The sequence below is a fragment of the Silene latifolia genome, chromosome 5 (assembly GCF_048544455.1).
Source record: "Silene latifolia isolate original U9 population chromosome 5, ASM4854445v1, whole genome shotgun sequence".
NCBI lineage: Eukaryota > Viridiplantae > Streptophyta > Magnoliopsida > Caryophyllales > Caryophyllaceae > Silene > Silene latifolia.
The window spans coordinates 26,662,331-26,681,332 of NC_133530.1; positions in this window are offsets into that span (position 1 = coordinate 26,662,331).

A 19,002-nucleotide genomic window follows, 5' to 3' on the forward strand; every position below is an offset into this window, starting at 1 on the left:
ATATAACAAACGAATTTCCACTTGGGGCACTTTTAATACGGGGTTTTAAGGCAACTTTTTAAGGTGATAATCATCAAAATTCACTCTTCAACATGATATAAACAATATATAGTACTCAATTCCATCATCTAATCATTGTAAAACAATGAAAAATCAATTTCGATTTTTTGTAAACCCTAGAAATTTCGGTTTCAATTTGGCAATTTCTAGTCTATTTTATAACAATTAATCCCCAACAATCAAGGAAAGAAGGCATGTGAATCATATTACAATAATTAAAAGCAACAAATTGATCATATGAATCAAAATTTTCAGGTTATACACTCATCCTCAACAAATTTAAGGCATAAAAACATATAAATAAGGAAGAAATCATACCTTGATTAAGTAGAAAAGTAAAAGAACAAAACTAACCAGGAAAACAACCCCTAGAATCACCACTAACACACGAGATGAGGAAGCTTTTGAGAAGAATTTAGGATTAGGGTTCTAAATAGGAAGGAGGAATGAGAGGAATAAGGAAAGAATAAGGGTTTTAAAAAACCCGTAAGTGGCTCTGTACTGTAGCCTACTCGATCGAGTGCCTAGGGTACTCGATCAAGTACCACCCTACTCGATCGAGTAGGAGCTATTTCGTCGAGTATCTGTAGGAATTTTCCACATCCCGACGTCATAGCTTCCTAACGAGATCGAGTGAGGTCTACTCGGTCTAGTAAGCACTCGCACTCGGTCAAGTATAGCTAAGTACTCGGTCAGAAATACGAAGTAACTTGAAGATTCCTGCAAAAATATTATCACATGTCGATTCCAAACTAAGTTCGGATTCGTCACTAGTTATCATGCTTGTTCACGCATTACCATTATTACTCTAGCCTAACGTATCGTCTCAACGAACAAGGTGTATGTCACATTACGCTACATAAATTACCCAACTCGGTTTACCTGCTACCGAGTCATTCCTAAACATAATCGCGTCATCATACTACGCTTAAACTCATTTTACCACATTACTACCAAACTCGTGTTCACTTCAACTTGAAACATATAATTATCATTAATTCATTCTTTCACATACCATATAAATGCATACTCCTTCATAACAAATTAATCTATCATGTTCAAATTCAATCATAAGCAAATCATCTTACATAAGTCGTTAGTCACGCAGCGGAAAATTTTCAACAATAAACAAGGCATGTACGCATTACTATATGTCATGTTTCATATTATAACTCAACAATTCTATAACTATTATCATTGAAATTACGGTAGGGTTTATAAACTCGTATATAACTACCGTTATTACCACTTATAGCAAAAACACCAACATGTTCACTCTTCTATTATAGCACACCCATTTACATTTCCACGCATTTCTATCGAATAGACTTTTGTGACGTATCTCAAAATCATCGTACAAGCTCACTAATCATGCCAAAACTTCACTAAGCACCATCCAAACGCAACTACTATACCCCTCTATGTTAGCAAAGACTCGACCTCAGATAACTCCGACACAATTAACATACACATTACACAATTACACACGGACTCCATATTCCCATACCATGTGACTGGCTTAAGTATCATGGGGCCAAGATTTTGAAATGAGGGCGCCTACTCACCCAAAATCTAGCATCAGCGGGGCTCCCATGATACATACACTAGGTTCATTTTATTAGACTCACTACGTTCATTAAGTTCATTTGTTACAGGTTCCAAAATCGTCGCTCTGATACCACTTTGTAACACCCCCATATCCAGAGGAGCCTTAACTAGGCCTTCCTTAGCATATAAGCGCATTACCATCTCGGTTACCCGAGGACAACAATAATCAAACGTCGATAAAAGAACTATTATGTTATATTACAAGTGTTTTAAACCAACTGATGATATAAAAGATACAACTCAAAGACTACTTGCTATCAACTATCAATCTCGTGAAGACTCATCCCTGCCCGGACTCCAGCTATCAACGATATCAACACCTGCTAAGACAGACTGCTCACCATAAGGGATCACGGCAGACACATAAACAAACAAGACAACCACACAAAGTCAGTACTGAGATAAAACACAACAAAGCCAACAACAACTAACAATACAATGTAACACAACCACCACACACAAGCACACCCACACCAATCAATCACCGTCACCGACTGTCCACAGGACCAGCCCTGCCAGTGGGGGACCACAGTCGTACCCACCAAATCCCCGCTCATCATACCGAGCGATAACCCTGTCCCATTAATGTGCACATCCCCTTCCGTGGCGGGTTCCACGAAGGGCGAAACTAGGGCGTGAAGCCACTCCCGCAAGTGACTCCACTCAGCCGAGAACGCATCTCGAGAACCAGAGACAAACAATCACAATCACAATACAACAACAGCAACCGTCAGTACGAATACGACAACACGCAACAACCACAACAACCGACACACTAAACCATCTACAGAAACTGAGTAGGCGAACCCACCTTTAAGCAACTGCAACCAGTCCATGCCAACATATGACATATCCAGCAATCAAGCAAAGTCTATAAGCACAACACAACATCTATTACTATCAAGCAAACCCTAACTGTAAAGACAAGGATACTGATGATGATGACAACATACCTACAAGGAGAAACCCGGCAAAAGACCGCTACCCGACTCAAGCTACGCTCTCCTACGGCACAAGGACCTTCAAAGGGCTTCCATGGAAGTTTTTATGGTGAAGGGAAGGAAAATGGGCGACTAGAGGATAGAAGGAATGAGGCGGAAATGATTTAGGGATTTAACAAAATGCGATTAAAAACCCTCGCTGAAAACTCGATACTCGATCGAGTACCACACACACTCGATCGAGTAACCCCCTACTCGATCGAGTAACCACGCTACTCGATCGAGTAGCCTCTACTCTATCGAGTACCACTCATAACTCGTAACCCAAGATAGCTTTGACACGTACTTCTAAGAACTATTCCCGATCCCAAGGTCAGTCAACGCTGATCAAGGGTCCCTAACAGGGCGGGTATTACAATTACTCCATTCACTAGTAACAATTATCAATACGAAACATATCTCATATCAACTTCATGCCTCACGAATATACCACCATGTTACTCAACAATGCGATTCTATTACGACACATGGCACCATGACTATCAACTTCCACTTCGACGCATGAATTACTCAACGAACTAACATAACCAATTACAACTTCATACAATCAATGTGACCAAAGTAATATAAAACTTTGCAAATAATCAACAAGACATTATAAACGAACAACAACATAGTCTCAAAATCAGCCTTTTTATTTTGCGACATTACTCTTCCCCTCTAAAAGGAACTTCGTCCCCGAAGTTCACCACCAAATTATCACACACGTTACTTATTACTTGTATCGTGACATAAATTAAGACCATATTATTTATTATGGACATTACTCACTAATCATATACTCGCACAACTAGTCAATCATAAAGATATATACAACCTTATTCAAACAATTGGTCACCGCCAAACATGTATACGTATATCATTTGCATTTGTATGTATATAGAATCCAGTGAAATACCACTTGTAGACAAAACGGATGTAAAATGAATGCAATTAGAATAATTACAACTCCACTATTCGATGCAAATACGCCTTTAAAACTAGGCACGACTTCCAACATATGAATTGAACGGTCCGAACATGTTACTACTCACTAATAATCATGTTAAACATCAAACATGCAATTATATAACAATTAAACAATTTTAATTTTTCAAAAGTTCCTCAGAATAACATGCTACTCGATCGAGTAACTAGTGGTACTCGATCGAGTGTCTTGGCTACTCGATCGAGTAGCCCTGAGATCAGAATGCATCAATTATGTCATACCTCCAGCTACTCGACCGAGTATGGGGTACTCTGTCGAGTACCTACAGGTCAAAAGCCTTGGAAAACCTGTCATAACCCACATGTATATATACATACTCGTCACATAACTTGAGTCGGAATGACCTCCCGACTCACAAAATCCTGCAACAAAGTCAACCAGCAAATCCGGCCTTATGGCCAAGCATACAAAACCGAAAATAAAAGTTCTAATTACTAATACTACTAACATCCAACACCAACGACTATAACCAAGAATAAAGAAATAGGAGTATCACTCTTGCTGCTGCTGCTGCTCCTCCTCCATCACCTCATCACCACCACCATCGCCTCCCGAAGTCTCCGCTCCCGATGACCCAATGCCTGCATCAACTCCCGCTCCAGCTCCAGGACCTACGCACCATGGGGTCAAGCCACCATAAGCAAAGGACATCGGCGTCCCCCAAGCTGACTGATCCACCCCGTAGGAGTGGAAAACCCCACTATAGTCCCCAACTCCACTCCACCAAACCGGATGCGGTCCCTCTGTCCCAATCCCCTGAGTGTACGCCATCTCGTGCATGTTCCGGAGTGTCAAGGTAGATGACACTCTCTCTGCTAAGTAGCTCGATCGCGTCTCCGGGGTGTCAAGGTAAGGGTAGCATGGAAAAGGGTGCTGCTATGGTGGTGCTACCGGCCGTGGTCTGGTCTCAGCGGTCCTCTCTCTCACTCGACGGGGTCCTCTCCCCAACCTGGGCCTCTCCTCCGCTACCGCCGCGTTCTCCCCCTTCCTCGGCTCGGGCATCACCTCGAGAATCGTGTCATCAATGAGGTAGGTCTGCAACTGGCGGGGCACGTCATCATCCTCCTCCTCCTCGTCGAAGTCAACAGCTGTCACCACCGGCTCTAACGGCTCGGTCGGTGGAAGGTGCTCAGGAGCCGGGATCCCCATCCAACTCATCCCCCATACTCTCCGGGCTAGGCTACCGTCAGCCAAAGTTCTCAACCATTTCAGGTCGAGATAATAGTCACGGTCCATCTTGGGCACCGGTGTACCCAGAGGCACGTACTCCGAAGAAGCCTCAAAGGAGGTTAGCTTTTCAACTAACGAGTGGCGATAGCGTCACAACTCAAGTACCGGGAAGAGGCAGTAGCCATCAAAGCAAGGCTAGCGCAGACGATGGCAGGAGCATTGAAGACCACCTTCCTGGACCGCTCCGGGTTCAAGTAAGACATCAGAAGCAACACCTCAAGATTGTTCAGTTTACTGATATCCGGTCTATCATAAAGGAGGTTCGAGAGAGAACGAAGAAAGATCCTCAATGTGACATGCTGAACATCATTAATCAAAGATGTTGCTTGAGGGGAGCCGGTTTTCCCGAAGACAAGGCATTAGGCGCGACACCGCACTCAGCTAGAATATCAGTGATAGAATCCTTGGGAGGCTTGGCCAACCCAAGGTGAGAAGCTAAAAGGTCCATAGTAAGCAAGAAACTGGTGTTCATCAACCGAAACTCAACGGTCTGGGCAGCTGGGTCATAACTAAAGGATCTCATAAACTCCAGAGTAAGAAAAGGGTAGGCATGTTTCCTCAGCCGGTACAAACCCGTAAAGCCCAAGGTCTCAAATATGTGACGGACATCCATCTCTATTCCCAAATCAGTCAAAAGTATGGTATCCACACACCTCGTTGGCCTCATTTTGCGTTTTTGCAAAGCTACAAAACGCTCCCTCTGTTTAAAATCTACAAACACTATCAAGGGTATTCCGATACATGCATGGGTACCACGGGTCCACTCCCTTCCCCAATCTCAGTCGTGTCACCCTTCCCCGTTTACTCCGACAGTCCCTACGTTCGGTCTCGGATCTGTTTCAAGATATAACTTAAACAAACTCGTATAGACATGTGAAGCACGTAATTCATACAATCGAACTTTAAATGCTCAGCTAGGTACACACATTCACCAATAAGTTCCCAATTTGATATATATAACCTCGCTTTATGGTAATTCGATTCGACGATCTCCATAGTTGAATGATTTAGCATGATAACACTATCGACTCAACTAGTTCGAATATTACTTACTGACTCAATATGTTTTCTCACATAATTACTTAACATCATGTTAGGCATTCATATATACTCATAGGAAAGAAAATTTAAACATATCATCCTTAACCTTCAATATTATACACAAACAATTCAATTAGTTTTGTCGATTTTATCTTTTTACAAAAGTAACAATTTTGACATATTCACCATCAATTAACATCACTACTATCATATTGAAGTTTATCCCTTACCTAAACATTCATATTCAACACCAAATTTCGAATATAGAAGACGAATTTCAATTTGGGGCACTTTTAAGACGGAGTTTTAAGGCAACTTTTAAGGTGAAAATTACTAAAATTCAACTTTCAACATGATATGTACCACATATAGTGTCCAATTTCATCATATAACATGTAAAAACAACCCAAAATAAATTTTGATTTTGGTAACCCTAGAAAATTTCGGCCCCAATTTGGCAATTTCTAGCCTATTTCTACAGCAATTAACCACCAACATTCATGAAAGGAAGCATGTGAATCATATTACAACAATTAAAAGCATTAGTTTGCCCCTATGAATCGAAAATTTCAGATTCCACCTTCATTCCCACAAATTGAAGCAATAAAAACATGTAAATATAGGAGAAATCATACCTTGATTAAATAGGGAAGTAGAAGAACGAAATTAAACAAAGCAAACAACCCAAACTAATCACTACCAACACAAGAATATGAGAGATTTTAGAGCCTTTGAGAGATATGAGGGCTTAGGGTTTCGAAATAAAGAAGATGAAATAAGAGGAATGAGAAAAGTAAGGGTTTTATGAAACCCGTAAGAACTTCTGCACTGTAGCCTACTCGATCGAGTGCCTAGGGTACTCGATCGAGTTCCCTCTACTCGATCGAGTAGGCGCTATTTCGTCGAGTATCTGCGGAAAATTTCCACATCCCGACGCCATATCTTCCTAACGAGATCGAGTGAGGTCTACTCGGTCTAGTAAGCACTCGCACTCGGTCAAGTAAGGTTGAGTACTCGGTCAGAAATACGAGATAAATCGAAGATTCCTGCAAAAACAATATCGCGTGTCGATTCCAAACTGAGTTCGGAATTCGCCACTAGTCATCACACTTATTCACGCATTACCATTATTACTCAAGCATACCATATTGTCTCAACAATTAAGGCTTATGTCATACTATGCTACAACAAATTACCCAACTCGGTTTACCTGCTACCGAGTCATTCATAAGCATAATCACGTCATCATACCTTGCTTAAACTTATCTTACCACATTACTACCAAACTCATGTTCACATTAACATGAAACATATAATTGACGATAATTCATTTTTTCGTATGTCATAAAGATATAATGTATACTCTACATAGCAATTTAAAGCTTATCACGTTCAAACTCAACACAAACAAAGTTTTACTACACAAATCGATCGTCACGCAGCGAAAAGTTTCAACTAATAAACAAAGCATTTACGCATTACTATATGCTATGTCTCATATTATAACTCATATATGATTACCGTTATTAACAACCTGAAGCAAACACTAACATGATCACCTTCATATCACAGCATACACTTTCACATTTTCACCACTCTATCAAATATACCCTTGCCACGTTTCTCATAACCATCGTATAAGCCCACTAATCTTGCCAATTCCTCATTATACACCATCCAATCGCAACTACTATGCCCATCTCTACGTTAGCAAAGACTCAACCACAAATAACTCCGACACAACTAACATATACATCACATATATACACACGGACTCCACATTCCCATACCCTGTGACTGGCTTAAGTATCATGGGGCCAAGATTTTGAAATGAGGGTGCCTACTCACCCAAAACCTAGCATCAGCTGGGGCTCCCATTATACATACACCATGTTTATTTTATTAGACTCACTACGTTCATTATTTTCATTGGTTACATGTTCCAAAATCGTCGCTCTGATACCACTTTGTAACACCCCCATATTCAGAGGAGCCTTAACTAGGCCTTCCTTAGCATATAAGGGCATTACCATCTCGGTTACCCGAGGACAGTAATAATGAAATGTCGATAAAAGAACTATTATGTTATATTACAAGTGATTTAAAACCAACTAATGATATAAAAGATACAACCCAAAGACTACTCGCTATAACTATCAAATCTCGTGAAGACTCATCCCCGCCTCCTGGACTCACTATCAACGATATTAACACCTGCTAAGACAGACTTCTCACCATAAGGGATCACGGCAGACACATAAAATAACAAGACAACCACACAAGGCCAGTACTGAGATAAGATACAACAATGCCAACGACACCTAACAATACAATACAACACAATCAGTCACATACAAGTACACCCACACCGATCAATCTCCGTCACCGATCGTCCCACCGGACCAGCCACGCGATGGGGGATCGCAATGTACCACCAAATCCCCGCTCATCATACCGAGCGATAACCCTGTCCCATTAATGTGCACATCCCCTTCCGTGGCGGGTTCCACGAAGGGCGAAACTAGGGCGTGAAGTCACTTCCGCAAGTGACTCCACTCAGCCGAGAACGCATCTCGAGAACCAGAGACAAACAATCACAACCATCAACAGCAATCAATCAACGACCGTCAATGCGAATACGACAATACACAACAACTACAACTACCGACACACTAGACCATTTACAGAAACTGAGTAGGCGAACCTACCTTTAAGCAACTTCAACCAATCCATGCCAACATACGACATATCCAGCAATCAAGCAATGCCTATAACCACAATACAATCATCTATTACTATCAAGCAAACCCTAACTGCAAAGACAAAGATACGGATGATGATGACGACATACCTACAAGGAGAAACCCGGCAAAAGACCGCTACCCGACTCAAGCTATGCTCTCCTAAGGCAAAAGGACCTTCAAAAGGCTTCCATGGAGGTTTTATGGTGAAGGGAAGGGAAAGAGGCGACTAAAGGATAGAAGGAATGAGGCGGAAATGATTTGCGGATTTAACAAAACGTGATTAAAAACCCTCGCTGAAAACCCGATACTCGATCGAGTACCACACATACTCGATCGAGTGACCCCCTACTCGATCGAGTAACCACGCTACTCGATCGAGTAGCCTCTACTCTATCGAGTACCACCCATAACTCGTAACCCAAGATAGCTTTGGCACGCACTTCTAAGAACTATTCTCGCTCCCAAGGTCAGTCAACGCTGGTCAAAGGGTCCCTAAAAGGGCGGGTATTACAAAAACAATCAACAACACAATATCACAACCGTCTGAAACAACCAACAATTACCATCTACAGCACAATCACCACACACATCATGTAACTAATACTGAGTAGGGAAGCCCTACCTGGAATAGCAGCCACAAGACCGTCACAACAGCTAAACAACAATGTCCCTCTACGAATCCTCCTCCTACAACACATATTCACATCATTATCATCCAATCCATACAACATACCCAAAACCCCTAAATCTACCAAATTAGGGTTTTAACCAAACTTAAAGAAACAACATAAAAACTATACAAGGATCTTACCCTCGACACGACGAACTCAACGGCGTAAAGAACACGACGATCCGACCACCTTAGCCTTTGGGATTTGTTAATAACGTGACGAAAGCGAACTACGTAACTCTTTTCTCTTCTCTTAAAAGATTTTAAGAAGTAAAAATGATTAAGAACAATGACGGAAGCCTTTTATATAAATCTCGCGTTATTAACAAAACCCGGCTAAAACATCCCGTAAAACACACTTACTCGATCGAGTGCCCCCTACTCGATCGAGTACCCAACTTACTCGATCGAGTACCCTACATGCAGACTACTATTTTGCGTCAAAAACTACTTATTCGACAGAGTAAGCCCCATTCGATAGAGTACCCAAAGACTCATAAAACCGTAGTATTACAGTCTTCCCTCCTTAAAAGGAACTTCGTCCCCGAAGTTCAACCCATACATAAAAACAAACCTACCAACTTGACTAAGACACAACAACGCAACTAAGAACTCAAAACAAAACCTCACCCTATAAAACATGAACTCTTAACACCAACTCCACCAACTATGTTTACCTGCTCAACATGGCTCACGATATCGTATCAACTCCATCATAGTCTCCCTCGACACTAACTCCATACACTACCAACTACCATCCACAAACGTTGCTAGCTCTGTCTCACTAACATATTATCCACATTAAAATCCAATATCAAGACACTCATAAAGATCAAACGGAATGTTACATTCTACTACCCTTAAAGGGAATTTCGTCCTCGAAGTTTACTCACACTCATAAACATCATCATCCCACTGTCAACACTCTCGAGCTCCTAAACATCATCATCCAACTGTCAACACTATCGAAGTACTCTCCCATTCCTAAACATCGAACTACTACAAGCACGTCCATGACCTTTTATCACTATCAACCACAATATACAAATCCATACTTTATGCTACACCAACACTCTACTTCCAATTATACTACGACATGCACAACCCTCAAACTCTCTTTGCTGCATCCTACTCCTCTTAAGACACATGTTACGTCCTCGTAACTCACTAATACCAGATCCTTAGCTATATCCTCTCATTATCTTCATCACCGCCACATGTCAAAGATAACCGCCTATACCTTCACACTTATAACCATTCCTATTTCCAAGACTCTCTTGCTTAAACAGTTCTCATACCTCAACTCATTCTGCATGCCATCTAACCAATACCACAAAATCCTGATCATAAGAGACACTCTAACTCTTCCACATTACCGCAACACGACATACCTCTCTATATAAACTATATAAAACTCCTATCACCAAAAGCATAACTCACGATCCACATCCTCATTACGTACACTCACACTAGATCCTCAAGTTCCTTTCTTTCGTTACCGCAAAACTCATACATAACTTAACATGTCACTAATTCCAAACACCCTACACTCAGTGTCCCAAAATATGATTATGAACCCTCTGCAGCGTCCATATCAGTACAACACATGTTCCACAAATCACTTGCCATGACTATGTGCACCAATGCCTCATCTACAACAAGATCACATGTACTATAACAACTTCTCACAACTGTGTCCCATCAACAGAATATCATTATACCATGACAACGACGAAAAAAGACACAACTCTCTTTCATATCATACTTTACCCTCATTCCCAAACTTAAACTGGTAAGAACCATCAATAAACAAAACAATTGTCTATCTCGTACAAACTCGAAACTCACAGGAAGCAACATCAAACAAAACAACAATCTATGTATGACTCGTATGTACTTTCGAAACTCGAATCATAATCATCCCGCCTATTCTACCACAAAACCGTGACGGATCGCAACACCGTCACCAACAACCACACCGCAGTGCGAAAATATCCGCATCACAACACTAAGTACCGTGCCCGGATCACCGCCCGAGGCACAACAACCACATCGATAGACATCACAACTACATACAATTACCAATAGTACAATATCACAACCGTCACAATCAACAACACAATATCACAACCGTCTGAAACAACCAACAATTACCATCTACAAAGACAATCACCACACACATCATGTAACTAATACTTGAGTAGGGAAGCCCTACCTGAATAGCAGCCACAAGACCGTCACAACAGCTAAACAACAATGTCCCTCTACGAATCCTCCTCCTACAACACATATTCACATAATTATCATCCAATCCATACAACATACCCAAAACCCCTAAATCTACCAAATTAGGGTTTTAACCAAACTTAAAGAAACAACATAAAAACTATACAAGGATCTTACCCTCGACACGACGAACTCAACGGTGTAAAGAACACGACGATCCGACCACCTTAGCCTTTGGGATTTGTTAATAACGTGACGAAAGCGAACTACGTAACTCTTTTCTCTTCTCTTAAAAGATTTTAAGAAGTAAAAATGATTAAGAACAATGACGGAAGCCTTTTATATAAATCTCGCGTTATTAACAAAACCCGGCTAAAACATCCCGTAAAACACACTTACTCGATCGAGTGCCCCCTACTCGATCGAGTACCCAACTTACTCGATCGAGTACCCTACAGGCAGGCTACTATTTTGCGTCAAAAACTACTTACTCGACAGAGTAAGCCCCACTCGATAGAGTACTCAAAGACTCATAAAACCGTAGTATTATAATAACAACGGTTAAAAACCGTTGTTATTTAAAAAAGCGGACGTTGTTAAAGCGTCCATTGTTAAAGGTTTTAACAACGGTTGATTTTTCTAAGAAACCCGTTGTGAAAACTATTAACAACGGTTTAAAGTAGAAAAAACCGTTGTGAAAAGTGTGATTAATTTTTGGTGGGAAAGTTATAACAACGGTTACAGTAGAAAAAACCGTTGTTATAACTAAAGACAACGGTTTTTTTTTAAATAACCGTTGTTGTTGATTTAAAAAAAAAAAACTAAATTATATATTACTAGATGCATGCATTATTACTGCCCCTTATAATTCCGATGCATGCATTATTACTGCCAAATCCCTGCATATGAAAGGACAATATATGGAATGAGAAGGGTTATAAGATTTGAAGCAGATATGATGGCACAACTTCCTAAACATATATTAATTAAAAAACAATTCAAACGACACATTACTAAGTATAAATTCATGCATTATCTCAATAACCATTCCATTATATCACTATCTCCACGTCCTAAACTCCAAACCTTAAATCTTTAAAACAAACTCCAAATTTCCTTCAACAATGAATGATACCATCCGTAATACATGCATTATGACCGAGTACAACAAGAGTTTCATCCGCCGGTTTTTGGACATCGAGAGAAGGTTCAGGAGTTACCTTGAGGAAGCTCGGATCGCACTCAAGGACGCCAAAAAAATCGCTTGACAGAGCCGCGGATAATGTAGCTATATGACGATATAGCGTCTGCGGAACGAAACCTCCAAATAGCAAAGGAGGAGATGATGGATATCATATAAGAGAATAAGACTCTCTATGCATATCTAAGAATTGCATTTTTAGCAGTGTAATAAGTTTTTTATGTATTTATATATTAATTATTAATTAAGTTTATGCATTCCTCTCCATCATCTTCTTCTTTGTTTTATTTTATTTAATTTGTTTTATTAGCTAATAAACGCAGAAAAACAATAGTGACAAAACTAATTAAGCGAATAATACTTGGAGAAAGAACAATAATGATCGATAAAAACACATGCAAATAAAATAATTAGAGAAAGAAAATAATGACGGAGATGACAAAACCTAAAACCATAAAGCGATAGATATTTACCTGATATTTAGAGAAAGTAAGAGACGATGACAACAATAGTGACGAAGATGATAAAGCGACGATGAGAAAGAGAGAAAGAGACGATGAGAAAGTGTGTGTTTGTGTTTGTGTATGTTTGTGTTTGTGTTAGGTTTGTATTTGTGGTTGTAGCTGATATGTGTTTGTGTGGTTTATATTATGGAAAGTATTGACAACGGTTTTTACACATAAACCCGTTGTCATTAGAGATTATATTAACAACGGTTATTAAGAAAACCGTTGTTAAAAAGTAATAACAACGGGTTTATGTATAACCGTTGTAATTACTTTTCATTAACTTTGCGCCAAATTATTAGCAACGGTTATAATGTATTACAAAGTAAACTGTTGTTATTAGTTTTTATATTAACAACGGTTGTGCAAGTTTGACCCGTTGTTAAAACTTATAACAACGGTTATCAGCACATAACCGTTGTAATTAAATTTAGTAAAATTCGCGCCACCCATTCTACAACGTCTTATGGTGATTTTTGTGAATAAGCGTTGTTACAGGGCCGTTGTAGTTGCCTGGATTTGTAGTAGTGAAAGTTGTTCATCTGCCACTGCGCCCTCTCATCTACCTTCATCTCATTAGAATAAAATCTATATATATATATAAAAGAGAGAGTTTTTTCGAGCGATCTGAGAGCGTCCACATCATCAAAAATCAATTTAGGAAAGTATAATTTTTGATGTAAAAAATATAGTGGAAAATCTTTTAATTATTATAATATGTATATTTCCTAAATTATATTCAAGTGATATTTCCAATTTTTATATCAAACATTTACATTTAATTTGGCAAAAAAATATCGATAAAAAAATTATGAAAATAATATAATTAGATTTGTGTTAAAAAATGCTATCATTAGAGTATAAATTTCATATTATTTGCACAATTAAAGATGGTGTACTTCTTAATACGTAAAATTGTGTACTTTTAGTATGTTTTGTCCCACATTGGAAAATAAGTAGGTGTGGTGAATATACTACATATAAATAGTAGAATTGTCCCACATCGAAAGATTAGTATAAGGTGATGTGATCCTATGATTATAAATAGGATGCATATTTGGAACTTATGTATCCACCCAAAACTTTTTGAGTCTCATAAATATTGTTTTAAAGAGACTAAAGGTTTTACTAATGGTAGTCTCCTGACACAAATACAAAACTAAAGATTTTACTAATAGTTGTCTTCCAATGCAAAGAATAAAGCATTAATGAGTCGTTATATCTACGATGTAGAGATCCATATCTAATGATCGAGACTAAGTGGTTTTACCTTCAAAGAAAAATAATATGTATACAATAGTGGTTTTTTAAGAAGAGACATGTATTTCTTGGTATGTTATATCTTTCACATTGAAAAATAATGTAGGCATTATGAACATACTACGTCTAAATAATTAAATTATGTATCTCGCATTGAAATAATAGTATACGGTAGGGTGATTCTATAAATATAAATAGGAGACATCCTTGAAACTTAGGTATTAATCCAAAATTTTTTGATATAAAAGATATAGACTTTTTAGTATGTTATATGTCCCACATTGAAAAATAATGTAGGTGTTGTAAATATATTATGTATAAATAATAGAAATGTCCCATATATATACATTTTCTATATTATATTAAAGTGATGTTTATAATTTTGATATAAAAACTTCATATTTCATTTGAAAAAAAAAAGTATCGTATGAAAATTATATAATTAGATTGTGACAAAAAAATGCTATCATTAGAGTGTATATTGTAGTATTGTATTGTATTTTCTCATTATTATATCGGGTTGATGTCAAAGTAGGTGCAAAAAAAATGGTGTACTTAGTATGTTATTTGTCCTACATTGAAAAGTAACGTAAGTGTGGTGAATATACTATGTATAAATACTAGAATTGTCCCACATCGGAAGATTACCATAAGGCATTGTGATCTTATGATTATAAATAGAAGTCATAACCCAAAATATTTTGATTCCCTTACGTATTGTCAGAGATAACTCTTAAAAGAGTTTGTATTATTGTCTCTACAATAATGATTTCTAACCTAAGTTAATGTTTGGAAAATCTTTTAGTTATTATAATATATACTACGTATTTCTTATTTTATATTCAAGTGATGTTTCTAATTTTTATATAAAAGCTTTTAAATTTCATTTGACAAAATAATGTTGGTAAAAAAATTATGAAAATAATATTATTAGATTCATGGTAAGAAATGCTATCATTAGAGTATATATAGATTTTATATAATTTGCACATATTAATGATGGTGTATTTCATAGTATGTTATTTCTCCCACATTGAAAAATAATATAGGTGTGATAAATATAGTACATATAAAAAATAGAATTTTTCCACATTGAAATATAGCATAAGGTGGGTGATTCTATGAGCATCCTTGGAACTTAGGCATCAACCCAAAATCTTTTGAGTCGCTTAAGTATTGTCTTGGAGAGCTCTTAAAAGTTTATATCATTATATTTTTTACCTATAGATTTTATATGTCCCATATTGAAAAATAATGTAGGTGTGGTAAATATACTATGTTTAAATAATATAATTAGAATTATGTTAAAAAAATATTCTATCATTAGAGTATAGATTCTTATCATTTGCACATATTTTAATTATGATAAAAAAAAATAGAAAACAAACGTCCATGGTAGCATGTGTAATCCATCAAAGTTCAAGGTTACCATGAGAAATTTCCAATATCATAAAGATATAATTAATTAAATTTGCATTTAAAAGAGAGATATCTGTACCAATAAAATAATAAAGGGGGTATTATTTTTTAATTGTTATTTTATTGTCACGCCATCAAACTTAACGTCCATTTAACAGCCTTTACATTAGGGGGTACCATGGGCAAAAATAATGGAACCTCAAGGGTACCATAGGCAGATTTTTAAAAGTAGGGGTAACATGGAAAATCTAACAAAATTAAGGGGTACCACGGGAAATTTCCGTATCTCAATTATGTTAAATTTTTTTTAAAGAAAAACAACGTACAAATTTAATGGAGAGTACTTGATCATATTATTAAATTTAAATATAACTATTAGATATAATGAGTAGCAATTGTCTGTATTCAGTATTCGAGATCTGGTTGGATGTCGAACTAAGTGCAAAAAAGATGGTGTAATTCTGAGTATGTTATTTGTCCCACATTGAAAAATAATGCAGGTTTGATAAATATATATTACGTATAAATATTAGAATTGTCCCACATCAGAAAAAAAAAATCCAATTTTTTTGAATATATTACTTATAAATAGTAGAATTGTCCCACATCGAAAGATTAGTATAAGGTGGGGTGATTATATGATTATAAATAAGAGTTAACCCACGTATATATTAATCTTTTATTTTTTTTGAAAGAGATATTTTAATAATATGTAAACAAATCATTAGACATATAATGTAAACATTAAACGCTTATAACGTTTTTTTTTTTGCATTATAAATAAGCTAATTACCCCGTTGCAACGCACGGGCATTCAAACTAGTATTTCATTAAAATCACCAAAACATAGCCATGGGCCAGGAGCCTCGGGAGCTAGCAAGCGTAATTGTTGCCAAGATAAATGACGATCCTGTACCGATGGCCATCCATATAAACTAGTCCACCTCCATTTTACTTGCTCAATTTCTACATCGTAATCCACAAAGTGAACTGTTGCTGCTTTGAACGTACGTAACCTCTTGACGCCAAAGAAACGCAACCCACCCGGCCTGCCAACACTATCCACACACAACCCATGGTACCCATCCATCATATCGATCACCTTCCTCATATCACGACAACCAAGGTTCGTCTCACAAACAAAACCAATAGTCGAGGCCTCCCGTCGGATAAGGGTTCGAAGTCCGTCTACTGCATTGGGGTTGCCCAGCCTCCTGCAGCTAAGGCTTAAACAATTCATTGGATCCGGCGGGATTGATCTGAATCAACCGCCGCCTCAAATATTATCACATCCCCGTGCACGAGAACCTTCTTATTAAAAATAGTAACACTCTCATCATCCACCCCTCATCCACTCTTCTTATTCTCATTTTTAGTGGAATTATCCATCAACAGACCACTACTTCTTGAAAAAACAACCTCCATATCGCGGGTTCGTCTTCTCCATGTTTGGCCATCAGCTTTCCCCTTCCCCTCCAACCCCTACATCACCACATCCTCCTTACGTCCGTCCGAAGCAACACCCACAATAGCCTGCATCATTGGATTGATATTGATTGAGATTGTTGTTGATTGGTATTGTTGTTATGGGACCATTTTCGGGTGATGGTTTCAACCCCATGTTCGCCTCTTGAGGCTCCCGTCACAAGAGGTATGTGCACAATAATGATCTGGGCTCGCTCGTTGCGATGAGCGGGGATTTGGTGAGCAGGGCTGCGGTCCCCCACTAGCGGTGTGGGTTACTCATTTGATGGGTAACACAGGGGCTACACACTTTGGTGTGTAGCCTCACATCGGTTACTATTGGAGTTTGGAGGATGGTTACTATAGTTTGGATTGGCTTGTGTATTGGTTTGTGTTTGTGATTTCTTATCTTGATTATGCAGTTGACTGACCCCGTTTATTGTTTTGAAAACTGGGGATATCCTTTCGAGGATAGTGATCAGTTAGTTTAGTAGGCAATGACTATGGATATAGCTCGCGGGTTATGGATGAGACCGAGTCATCACTTTGTGTTTAGTTAGCTTCCGTTGTCGCATGAACTTAGTTTCTTTTGGTTGTTTGGAGTTGTAACAGTTTTGGTTTGACTTTCAGTTGTATTTTGATTAAACTGTTTTGTACTTTTAATAAATGTCTCTTTGATGGTCTATTTGATATACTTTACCTCGGGCAAGCGAGATGGTAGCACCTTGATATGTTAAGGTGGTCTTTGTAAGGCACCTTGATGTATAATGGTGTTACAATTTGCATTGGTTGCCAGACTCGTTCTGGATGGTTATTATTGTGGCGTGGTATATGCTTTGTACTGCCCAGGCTGCTTCTTCAGACTTCTCTCTGGGTGATAAAGTGTGATTTCTCAACTGTGGGTTGAGGCTGCCCCGGACCAGAGATTGGTGGGATGAATGGGTGTTTCAAGTGATGAGCTCAGCTGAATTTGCGTATCATATCATACCATGCGTATTCATCTTATTCTTGTCATTTATTGTTGATTGTTATTCTATTCAACCTTTTTGTTGACGAGTTTGTAGTTGTGTCAAAATAAAATGATGCCTGCTTTAATTGACTGCATCCTTTAATGAACCATTTAATAATTCCGATTAAATGGGGAGCAGATTGAAATACAAGTATTTGAAATAGGAGACTGGGAAGCTTGGAACGTGTGACTCTCGCCCGAGCTTGGCCAAAATCCTGTCTAGCATCACCTAGCTTAAGTTGTTACTTATTTATGTTTAGACTTAAACTACTTCCATTGCGTAAAACTTGTACTATACTAATTATTCATTCAGTTGATTAATGTAATAAAACCTTTATTGGATTTTTATTTAAAGTACCTTGAATTTGTTTATCTTTGTATTCACTGTCTCAGGAAACTGAGATGGTAACAGTTCCATTTATCTAGGAATGTCTTGATAAGGCTCTTGAATAAATGTGGGTATTACAATTTCAACCTCAGATTTAACTAGTTCCTAAAAGTACAAATAAAGAAGTTTATTAGTTGTACCAAATATTATGTTATCGACATAAATCTGTACAATCAACATTTCACCA